This window comes from Thamnophis sirtalis, unplaced genomic scaffold (assembly GCF_051295495.1).
Source record: "Thamnophis sirtalis isolate CommonGarterSnake01/CBP01778 unplaced genomic scaffold, rThaSir2_p1.2 scaffold_5, whole genome shotgun sequence".
Taxonomy (NCBI): domain Eukaryota; kingdom Metazoa; phylum Chordata; class Lepidosauria; order Squamata; family Natricidae; genus Thamnophis; species Thamnophis sirtalis.
The window spans coordinates 117,405,491-117,418,190 of NW_028261385.1; positions in this window are offsets into that span (position 1 = coordinate 117,405,491).

The window sequence follows — 12,700 nt, forward strand, 5'->3', positions numbered from 1 at the left end:
AAATCAAGCTTGACACCCCTGCTCTAAGAACTAAGACACAGAAGTAATTCATCTCTAGCTACGCTTTGTGTGGTAATCAGCAGGAAGTGCATTAAAAAAGTTCTTTCTTTCCCACTCATTTTTCTCTTTCAAAACAAGAAAAACTATATAAAAATGGTCATTGAGCACAAATGGATTAAACCCTGAAAGTCTACAAAGATAGTAGTAGTAGTAGTAATCGTTTGCAGATGTTGACTTTCCATGAGACCAGTGAGTGTCAGCGTTCCAAGTATCATGTAGAATTAAATCAGAATCAAAGGCAAAACTATCCTTAAAGTTCCAATTTAATAAAGCAGACATCTTAGCACATCTGTGTTAATCTCAATACTGGAAATGACATCAGAATTCCACCCAGTTAAAAGTTCATGATCTTGTCCACACACCCACAATCCATCACATGATCCAATCTTCTTCTTCCATGCTGGCATCCACACCCAGCTGCTTCCGGTCAGGTGTACTGGTGCGGAGACAAAGGATGACCTTGGCTTCTAGTAAAGAATGAAAACAATACATTCCACAATCTCACTCCTGTCTATTCCCCCCTCCCATCAACTATACTAAAGAAACAACATAATGAAATAAGAGAAAGTGTGACAGGTCAAAATTCTAAAAGGAATATAATTGCAGGCCTGACAGGGGGCCTCTTCCTCAGAAGAAAAACGTTTCCTGAAAAGAGAATAACATAAAAGTTAACATAAAAAAATTAACCACCTACTTCCCCCCCTGGGTGACCCTTTGGCTTATCGTGAAACTTCTCGTGGAATTGTTCTACTAACTTCTCCACTTTTTCACCCATGTAGACAAAGGGTATCCCTTCCATTGCACTAAATACTGTAAGCGACCTCTATTCAAACTAGAGTCTACAATCTTTTCCACCTCAGATTGTGTTTCCCCTTCTATCACTTTAGGAGGAGAGAAAGCTTGGGTGGATGCCCTTAGGCTAGATCCATTTACTGGTTTCAACAAGCTACAATAAAATTCTGGGCCAAATTTCCCTAGACTTCTGGGTAGACTGAGTTGAACTGTAAATGGGTTAACTATCTTCACTATAGGGAATGGACCTAGAAATTTTGGACCAACTTCCTTGCTAGGCATTCCTAATCTTATTTGGTAGACACAAAAACTTTGTCCCCCACAAGGAAGGGGTTCTGGAACGAGCAGTGTTTATCAGCTTGCTTCTGGTAGGCTTCTGTTGCATCTGCTAGAGCCTTCTTTGTATTCTCCCAACCTTTCTTTAGCATGTCCATCCATTCATTCAAAGACATGGAGGAGGGAGGTCCTCTAGGCAGCTTAGGCATGGGAACAAATTCCATGCCACTGGTAATCTGGAAAGGAGTTAATAATGTGAACCGCACGCCACCTTGGCGAAGGGTAGCAAGTTTGACCAGTTGTCTTGCTGATAGTCCACAAAACACCGGATGTATTGTTCCACTACCGCATTGGCTCTCTCTGCTGCGCAGTTCATGCTGGGATGAACCTCTGAGCTCAGTTCTTGCGTGGACCCAATGGATCTCAGGACTTCTCTCCAGAACGTGGGTGTGAAGTGGACTCCACAGTCTGAAATGATCCTCTTGGACAATCTGTGCAGACGATAAATGTGTTTCACAAACATTTTTGCTAATTTCTTTGCGGACGGCAACTCTGAGCAAGTGATGAAGTGTGCCTGCTTGGAAACCAAGTCCATAACTGTCCAGATTACTCTGTTTCCACTGCTGTCTGGGAGTTGCACGATGAAGTCCATTGCGACCTCTTCCCATGGTCTGTTAGGGCTGGCCACTCGTTGTAGCAGTCCAGACTGGTCTGTTGGGAGAGCCAATTTCATAGCTGTCATCAGCTTATCCTGGCTTCCATTACTGTCATGCTGTGGTTTTCTCGACAAAACATCCCCCAACAAGTTTTTGGATTCTTATTGGACAGCTGGGGTTTTTGTCTCTGCTGACGGTTCTGGGCTCCTGGGTTCAATCATCCCTGGCTGGCCCTTTTACTTCACCGGTGGTAGCGGCTCAACCACCATCATCAATTTCCTACCACCGTCTTCCCACTTTATCGTGGGCTTCCACTTGTCAAGCCATGCAAGCCCCAAGATTATTTTTTCCGGCATCTCCGGAGCCACAATGAATCTGAGAAGCTCGCAGTGGCGGCCCACTTGTAACTTTACTAGGTCACTTACTAGCGTGGTTTGGGCCCCTCCAATTAGAGTTCCATCTACCTGCTCAACCTGAATGGGACAGGCTAGAGGTCTTGTACTTATGCCTAGTTGCTTGACAATCGACGTGCTGATTAAGCATCGAGCGCAACTGGTACTCACAACTGCTTCAACTTCCCCCTTCAACCCCGGCTTAGGCACTTGGAGGATGACTTGGAGGGAGAAGGGGCAGATGGGTGCATTCACCATTGGGTCATCTTCAACATTTTCCTCCTCCGAGGTCTTCCCCTTGGTAGGACTCTTTGTCACCTTAAGTTGGGGATCCTCTTCCAGAGGGTGTTTGCTTTTTTCCTCCTCCGAGGCCTCCCCTTGGTAGAACTCTTCCTCCCCTTAAGTTGGGGATCCTCTTACAGAGGTTGTTGGCCCTTTTCCTCCTCCTAGCCTCCCCCTTCGTAGGACTCTACGTCACCTTAAGTTGGGGATCCTCTTCCAGAGGTTGGTTGCTCTTTTCCTCCTCCGAGGCCTCCCCCTTGGTAGGACTCTTCATCACCTTAAGTTGGGGGTCCTCTTCTAGAGGTTGTTGGCCCAAATGACTCTTTTGTGGTGGCATCTGGGACCTTCTCTTTTCTGCCATGGCGGTTGATGCGCGTGTTTGTGGCAATGGGGCTGGAGCCAAGCATTCTGATGCTTTGTGGCCAAGTTGACAGCAACGTTGGCATTTTATTGACCCCAAGGAAAGGAACCTAGTTACATCTCTAAACTTAGGAACCGCCTCATCGCATTTTTCCACCATCCATTCTGTAGCTTGCCCCTTGGTGATCCCTTCTTCCATTGTTGAGAACTTTTCTCTGTAGGAAGGTTGGGTAAGAATCTTTTGGGGCATTGCAGGGGAGACTGGAACCGGTGGGGAGATCAATCCCTGGGTTGGCCACTGCCCAGTTGTCTGCCATGGTGCCATCTGCTGAGGAAGGGCAGGTACCAATTGGAATCCCTTCCATCCATGACCTGGGATTAAGACCTATCCCGAGGATGCCTGATTCACATGTTGCAGTTCACCCAATGATGGCTGGTTAGGGGGGGTTATGTACCAAGGGCCCCTCTGTTGACTTGGAGGATTTCTGGCCCAAGGGCCCCTCTGCTGGCTTGGGGGACTTTCCCATTCTGATGGTCCAGGAGGTGCCCACTGGCATCTTAACTATCCATACTCTGCAAAGAAAATCCAATTTAGTGGTGCTTCATCCACTAGCTGCAGCCCAATTTCTGGTGGCTGGCAAGTGAAAGATGCTGGCCAAATCCATTCTTGCTGGCTGGGTTGAAAATCCCATCTTGCTAGGGATTCTATCTTCAACTCAGTTGCAGGGCATAGGGTCATTTCAATTGTCCCCATTTGGAAGGAAGGAAATTATCCACTCCAGGGGTTTTCCCAAGCCTTGGCTGGGGGGAAGGAGGGGTAGTATGCACTCACATTTAGTTGTCCGGAATGGTCCGGGAAGGCCGTTGGAGCTGACTGCTTGAGGGTGGCTGGGATCTCCATTCATCAGATCATCTGGCCATCCTTTCTCCGCATTGAGAATAAGCTCCTTCATTCCTCTTCTTTCCATCCCCCACAGGCTGGGCTTCTTGCCAGCGGCAATAATTTTTAAAAGAGAAAACTGCTTCATCTTTGAAGATTTTTAGAAAAGCATCTCATCTCAGCTTCTTATCTCAAAAGGCTTGCTCATAATTGTTCGCTGATATTTTACGCTTACCGGGTCAGTCAGCATTGGGAAAACAGCAACCTTCACCAGCCCCCCCGTGAGGGAGGGGTGCTGGTGATTTATTTTGAAGAGAGTATTGGGATAATGTCAGCATTCCAAGTATCATGTAGAATTAAATCAGAATCAAAGGCAAAACTATCCTTAAAGTTCCAATTTAATAAAGCAGACATCTTAGAACATCTGTGTTAATCCCAATACTGGAAATGACATCAGAATTCCACCCAGTTAAAAGTTCATGATCTTGTCCCCACACCCACAATCCATCACACGGTCCAATCTTCTTCTTCCATTGTGGCATCCACACCCAACTGCTTCCGGTCAGGTGTACTGGTACGGAGACAAAGGATGACCCTGGCTTCTAGTAAAGAATGAAAACAATACATTCCACAATCTCACTCCTGTCTCTTCCCCCCTCCCATCAATTATATTAAAGAAACAGCATAATGAAATAAGAGAAAGTGTGACAGGCCAAAATTCTAAAAGGAATATAATTGCAGGCCTGACAGGAATAGTCTGCAGATGTCGACTTTCCATGAGACCAGTAATAACTGGACTGCTAATGCAGAGTCCCAGTCCATATATTTACATTCCAATATGTCTATAGGAAAAAGGAATATTGAATTTTGACTGGGATTCAAGTTTAAATTGGGTCTATGAAAGGAAAAGATAAGGGGAAAAGACTAGGAAATATAATATAAAGCGTCTAAGGGCAAAAAATATAAAAAAATCATTCAAGGAGGAGGAGGAGGAGGAGGAGGAGGAGGAGGAGGAGGAGGAGGAGGAGGAGGAGGAGGAGGAGGAGGAGGAGGAGGAGGAGGAGGGAGACCAAAATGAGAGCAGACTTTCCACAGCTCTGAAAATACAGTAGGTTGGGAAAGAAGACAAGTGGGGGCTAAAACGGGAGGGGGGTGTAATAATTTCACTTCCTCATTCCAGTTGAATTGTCAGCTCACTAAAAATGGTAACAAACACAGTTGTGTCACTTTAAGGCTGTGTTCCTAGTATCTGTCAGTGAAAAGGTTAAATGGAGACATACCAATGTAGGAAGTACACAATTTTAGAATCCGTAATATAAGAGGAAGAAAGGTATTTGAAACTGGGAAATAGTTACAGTGTTTCAAAATGTTGGCATGATTTAATAGCAGTTTTTGGTTTGCGCAAATGTATGAAAACAATAGTAGTATACAATGGTATTTATTGGATTAGTAACTTTCAGATTAAATGGAAAGGGGCGCAAGAACAACTTTTCTGGGTACTGTTGGGGAATATGATAAGACTAAAAACATTTATAATGTATTTATAATGTTTGAGCAGTTTACAATTTATAATCATTTCCTTTTGTTAAAATTATCTCCAGCTTCCTGACTGATGGGACCTTCAGATTTGTGTGGTGCTGAATGACAATATTCCTAATATTGCCTGCAAAGTTGTATATAGTATATCTAGGCATTTCTGCAGACGTATATGATCATTTTACTAGACTACCGTCCCCAGGTGTAATTGTTTTGTTTTGTTGCAGGGAAGAAGGAAATTAATTTAATTTTAATGTATTAAATGCATTAAGAAAATACATTTTTAAGCTGAATTTGAGAAGATAAAATATTATAATGTGGGTCACATTTTAAATTATATCTTGAGAGACCAGTTTGTCTCTCTAAATATCTCACTATATCTCACTTCGACTTAACCACTTAGTGATTTTGAAGTTACAATGGCCCTGAAGAAAGTGACTTATGACCAGTCCTCACACTTACAACCATTGCAACGTACCCATGGTCATGTGATTAGAAGTCAGGAGCTTGGCAGCCATTATGTATTTACAATGGTTGCAGCATCCCAGGTACATGAACAGCATTTGCAACTTGCAACCACTTGCAACCTTCCCAGTCAGTTTCTGCCAAGCAAAGTCAATGGGGAAACTGGATTTGCTTAACAACCGTGTGATTCACTTAACAACTGCAGTAATTCAGAACAGAAGAAAGTGAAAAATCACACACACAAAAATCTGGAATTAACCAGCAGTGGTTCTGCTGAAGTTGGCCAAGAGTCAAGTCTATTTTATGAACATAGGTAGTATGTTCAGGCCTCCCTGAGGTCAGATCTGTTCCTGGATTCTGCCACATAATTGCTAAGGCTGATGCATTTCACAGATTGTTCTACTTCAGGAATTTCCAACTATTTTGTTCAGTGGGCACACCTGGATTTTGAGAACATGTTGAGACTTATAAGTGCTGGAGAGAGATATCATAAAGCAAAATGTCAGATGGGGTACAGCAGTTGGAGGGTGCCAAGGGGCGCCAATTGGTCCCGGTGACATCACACTGAGGACTCCAGCATTAAGCACTATTGGGATTTGTTTAATTTGTTTAATTTGTTTTAAGATTATTATGTGGACTCAGCAACTAGACTGTAAACCTGGTTTGATTTAATATTGTGCTAAAGCCCAACCATTCTAGTTTATTCAACAGAACCTAGATAAAGCAAACCTTGGCTTCATGCAATGTGTGAACTACTGTCAGATGGAATGACATAATAGCAGACTAACAGAGTTGGAAGGGACCCTGGAGGTCTTCTAGTCCTCCATTATAATGGCCTGCTATTCTACTTACTAATTTGCAATAATCTTAGGAAACTTTACACTTGCAATTAGATGCAGCAACAGGTAGAAGATGTGGGCAAAATACCAGAATGCCTTCTGCCATTCCTTTAGATCCTCACCTGCCCCTGCAGGATGCTTCCTACTCCCTCTACTTACCTTTGTTCATTTTCTGGGCATTTTCTAGGCACCAATGTCCAGGATGAGGCTAAAGTATCCCAGCATTATTATTCTCTGTGGGGACTATTTGGGGACTCAGATGCATTCTTGAAAATGCCTACCATCAACATTTGACAAGACAAGGAATGGAAATGATGGTGGTAGCCAGTGTATTCAGTTCCCAGTACGTGATATATTGAGAACTATATATATCTAGTGAGATGGGATTCTTAATTGAGCATGCTTAAAATGTAAGATGTATTTGCACTTGAAAAGCACTCCAGTGATTTAGAGAAATTCATCATAACACCCTGGCGTCCTGGCTTTCAACCAGATTTGACACAATTAGACACCCATAACATGTGCTTTTTGTGGAAAGCTAGAAGTTAAATGGACAAAATTAGTAAAGTCATGTTTATGCCTTAAGGGCAGCATTTTGGAAGTGCTAAGAAAATTGCAGAATGTTAATTAGAGATATTTTTTCTTATCAGTACTCTTCATAGTTAAGTTAGGCTTTTGCTTTATGGGGTGCTTATTTCATTGGATATATTGATGCCTGAGGATCTTCACAGCCAGCTGAAATTGTGGTAACCTTTTATGGAAGAGATAACATCCTTTATGTTTTCATCCCCGGAGGGAGTGTCTTAATCAACTTCAAATGATAAAGGAGAATTGCAAAGAGGAATTATGTGGAAGTTGCTATTTCCAAAAATAGATAACTGACAGATTTATTTAAGATTATGATTTTGGGTGAGTTTTCAGTGCTTCACTAAATAATAAGGATGAAGATTGATTTCAATTTCCTATAAGTAGATAAAGGAAAGATGTAATTGGTCTGTTCCAAGTAAGCAATACTGAGACTCCATTCATCCATTGTTAGTAGCACAGGACCCAATTTGCCATTAATTATCTAGATTTGTGGAAAACATTGTCACAAAAACAATTCTAGGTTGCCAAGGTTTTATTTGCATTACACTACTTAATATCCATATAGAATTAGGACGATTGTATTCACACATATGATAACATTATGAAGTCAACTGAACTGGGTAAAAAATAAATCTAGAAATCTTTTTTAAAATGTTCTATACATTAAAGTTCCATACAGCTAGACAGATTAATTTTTGATACTCTGAAGAAGAAATGTGGGATAATGATAGAATCAAGTCTAGATCAAATGAACCGAAGAAGCTCCAGTGTGCTGTGAATGGAGGATCAAACATGATAGAAGATGAAAACCGGAATCAAATGAAGCCTGAATTCTCTAAATTTAAATCTAGGCAAAACTGCTTGGAACCATACTTTGTATAAAAGATTATTTAAATAAGCCTGAAAGTCTTGCTTGGTGGAACTATGATCTGGTAGATCATAGGATGCAATCAACAGTCAATGAAAATCCAAAGAAATTGTGCATTGTGAAATGTGGGTGTGACATCAAAACAATAGAATAGAATAGAATAGTATAACATAGCATAGCACAGAATAGAATTCTCTATTGGCCAAGTGTGATTGGACACAGAAGGAATTTGTCTTTAGTGCATATGTTCTGTGTACATAAAAAGACAAGATACATATAGTGGCTAGATGACTTCTGAAGAAGAATGGAGGCGTGAAGACAGATCCATGTAAGTGGAATTGACAATTGCAACTAAAAACAGACAGGTGAATGAGCAGATCACTTTGTTTGACCCACTCTGGGCGAACAGAAGATGCAGGTTCAAACGAGCTGTGCTCCATAGAATAGCTTTCCATGAAATCTTAAGATAGCAAACCAGGAACCAAGGGAATATAAGTTCACACTTCTGCTAATCAGCTATTAGAGATTGGTTATTAATTACTTTAAAAAGGTTAGAGACCTTCAAAATAACAAGGCTGGAAACACAGATGAGTGCCTTCATTCCTTAATATTTCTTAATAGTTACTTTAAAAGCTTTAAGAATATAAAATAAGCAGGCGGGGCCGAAGCTGTGACGAGACGACATGCGATCTCAAAGCTCTGAGATCGCAGTCGACACTTTTATTACTGGGGGGTCCCAACAGACCTAAATCATCTTGAAGAGATGGTGAATAGGAAGATTACATCTTGCTGATCTCGGGGATATCGCAAAATCTCCAAAAGAAGCAAGAAAAAGTCTTCGAGCCGGTAATAAAAATTCCAGTCTTTTGTCAAAACTGACAAAGTCAGGGTGGCCTCAGAACGGAACGATGTGGAAAGATAAAGTGTTTCCAGCTGGTGAGAAACTTTTATTGTTTTTTAAAAAATGGACTGCCTATAAAACCTAAAAACCAACTTAAAGAATAGAAGAATTTAGTGGCGAATTTGATCTTTGTAATGGTTCTGGACAGTGGTTATCTTACTTTTTAAATGCTATTTACATGGATTGAATCTAAGCAAACCCTTTTCAAATGGATGGGTTAAGCTTTCTTCTTCTAACATTTTTTTGTGACTTTCTGCAAGCTACAGATTGATTGTTTTGACTTCAACATTGCAAGGTTTTACTGCCTGGCTGTTTGGCTTAAGATCTGATAAGATTCCACAGCTGTCCCTTTGAAGTTTGTTTTCGCTTACAGAGAGCTTGTGAATGTATGTTTTAATCTTGCTGACCTTCTAAGAAAAAAATAATAACTGCGTATAAATATGGCGTCCACAGAGTTTTTGAATTTGCAAGGAATACTTTTAGAACTGCAAAAATTATTAAATACAGAGGAAAAAATTGAGAGAAAATTGGAATATTTGGAGCATTTAACAATAAAATATGATGAAAAAACTGAGGATGTTTTTCAAATACAAAATAAGGAGATTGAAATTCAAAAAACTGAAATGGAAGACGAATATAGAGATTAAACCTGTTGATATTCATGGCAATTGGTTTATTTCTGAAAAAGGAATGGAATATTGAAAGAGGAATTAAATGGAGAGAAAATTTATTTCAAAGGACAGGACATAGAAGAAGAAAACATTAAAGAATCTATGGACTATGAAATACTATTTGCAAAATATTTGATAACACTGCTGATAATTAAAGACAAGCTGAACAAGGAAACAGAAAGAGGGCGTCAAGACTACATGATTGATATTACAAGCAAGGAGGTTCTAAGTGGAGTCCATACAGATTTGATCAAGAGGATGTTTGGAGGACTGGATCCACAATTGGCAGAAGACATTAGATTGTTTTGCTATTGGAAAGATACAGGTTGATAGATGGAAGAGTATAATTTAAAACTAGCTAAACTTAGTTAAATTTAGTGACAATAGGTATAGTTAAATAAAAACTGATAATGTTAGTAATGTATACAATGTCTAGTGTTATGATAAGTAATAATTGGATATGAATATTGAATGTTACCCGTGAAGGGAAGCCTAGAAATACTTTTGGACTATATATAAAGGTTATTAATAACAATAACAATAAAAAGAACAAAATTAGACACAGCTAAGTTTTAATTATTAGGGGGGGAAATGTTATGATATAGGATATAGTTAAATAAAGAAAGGATAATGATAATAAATTATATACATGTATGGGTATAATATAAGGGAATTGGATGTAAATGGTAAACAGGGATTTGGAAAGGAGGATTAGAAAATTTTGGTATTAAATATTATGGATGTTTAGCTAGAATAGGATATGAGGATTTAATGTTAATGGAGGATTTTATAAATAAATAAATGAAATGCCAGTATGTGGTTATGTATTAAATCTTGGTATATTTTATGATGAAGGACGTTTAAATAATCATAGTCAAATAAAAGTGGAGGTATGATGATGGTAATATAATAAATATCCGAGTTAAGATATTGGAGTTAATATGAATTATATTTGATGACGGTGGAAGAGATGCACAAAAGCCTTTGGTAACCAACTGATACACTTTCTACAGTATTTAAAGGAGGAGGATTTGTATGCTTATTTTGAAAATAAAAATATATTTTAAAAAAAGAATATGAAATAAACAGCAAAAAACAAGATGTTTAGAAAGTTTTAAACAGATTAAGGGATCTGAAAAGTTGGAATATTTGATTTTGAATATTAATACTTTGAAATAAATTCTAAAGAATAATTGTATTTTTGTGGCAAAGTTATTTTCAATGTTGGAGACACTAGAAGAGAAATAACAAGATAAGCAACTTGGTGTTCAAAGACATTTTGAGGAATTGCACTGGGACCTTGAATCATTGATGTCAGCTATGTTGTCTGTTCTTAGCAACATTCTATTTCCCAGATGAGACTGTTATAGAAAAAGATTTGCAACAAAATCTATCTGAGAATGTGAACAAGAATTTGTCATTAGACATTAAAAAAAATCAGACGAGGCTTTAAAAAACCAAAATAAGAATGCCAATCCCAGAGAGTAATTGGGACAAGGCTCAACATTCATCTGAATGGATTAAAGAGCAAGATTGTTTTATGCAAAAAGTAATCAGGGTTAAGTAATCAGTAATCAGGGTTGAAATTGGGAAATATTGTTTTGGGTGGTTCTTTTTGGACTTGCTGACATCTGAACTGGAACAATGTTGTGTACTGGATTTGTTCATGGTTAATATGAGTTTTGGAGAGCCAGTTATGTATAGTGGTTAAAGCATTAGGCTAGAAACAGGGAGTTCTTAGTTCTAATTCTTCCTGAGGCATAAAGCCAGTTGGGTAGTTGTGAAATTCTGAAAAACTGTCCCTAAAATTGCAGTAACTTGTTCAAGCAGACGACGAGAATTAGGCACAATTGAATGGAAGGGGGAAAATGTTAAAGCCTTTAAACATATTCATGTTTGGCAGCATCTAAATTGGCTTGTCTTTTCATTTAAATTAAAAGAACTTTATGAGCCTACTCTCTTTAAAGGCTATATTGTTCCCCTTGTCATGTTGAATTTCAGCCTTTGGTTCATATTAGGATACTGGGACTATTTTATGCCTTTTAAATGTGGATTTTCTTAGTTAAGAGTCAAGATATAGAATGATGAGTCTTATGTTTGTTAGGTAATATTATTTTAGAGCTTTGTTTGAATCTTTTTTGCTTAATAGATGGATTGGAAAAGATATTACTTCTTGAATTTCCTTATGGTTGAATTATGGGATGAAGAGTTTTTTTTAAAAAATCTGTTAAGGTGAAAAAAGAACGAAATTGTTTACACTTGTTATGATGAGAATAGGAAGTTGCTTTCTTAAGAGAGTTTATTCTTTCTCTTTTACATCTTTAATTTGCTTTATTTTTTTCTTTTTTTTTAGTTTGTATCACCATTTACTATTGTACCAAACAGGTTTGGGAGTTAGTGGGAGCAAGCTAAACAATGTTCTCCACAAGCAGATACCCTTTGATCTGTTCATATTGCAAACATAATAGACAGAGTAACTGTTTTGATATGTTTCCTTGCAAAAAGCAATTCCTAAAAGGAAACTAAGAAATTCTATTTGGCTAAATTGGGATTAGGGATATACTAACCACAAATTTGCTTTTTAAACTGTGGTCAATGACCAACTCATAAAATCTAGTACATGCATGTAGTTAATGCCGATTAGTTTATTAGGTAAAGTGGCAACTAGAGTACTGGCTTCTTACATGGTAGAATTGTTTGAATCTCAAAAAAATGTTTTAAATAAAACTGATCAGAGTAACTAGTAGAGAGGTGTAGAGTTAACAGAATGTGACAAGTGGCAGCATAAAATGAAAGTAATTGCTCATTTTCATGGCTCATTTTCATACAGATTGGTCTTAACTCTTAAGTGAAAACAAGAGCAATGACAAAGGCATTGTGAACATGGCTTTTAGTAGCAATTCTGAAACTTTTTAAAACTTTTAATTATTCATAATTTGATTTTAAGTTTGATAAGAGAGACAAGATGTAGCCAAACTACTCAAGGCTAAGAAAATTAGTTTGCTTGGTACAAGAGTGTCAAACTCATGTCGTCATGGCATCATCAAGTGACATATTGGGACTTTTTGAGCGTGGACAGCGTGTGATGCATCCAGCCTATTGGCCGACAGTTTGACAGCCCTGGCTTAGCTCCT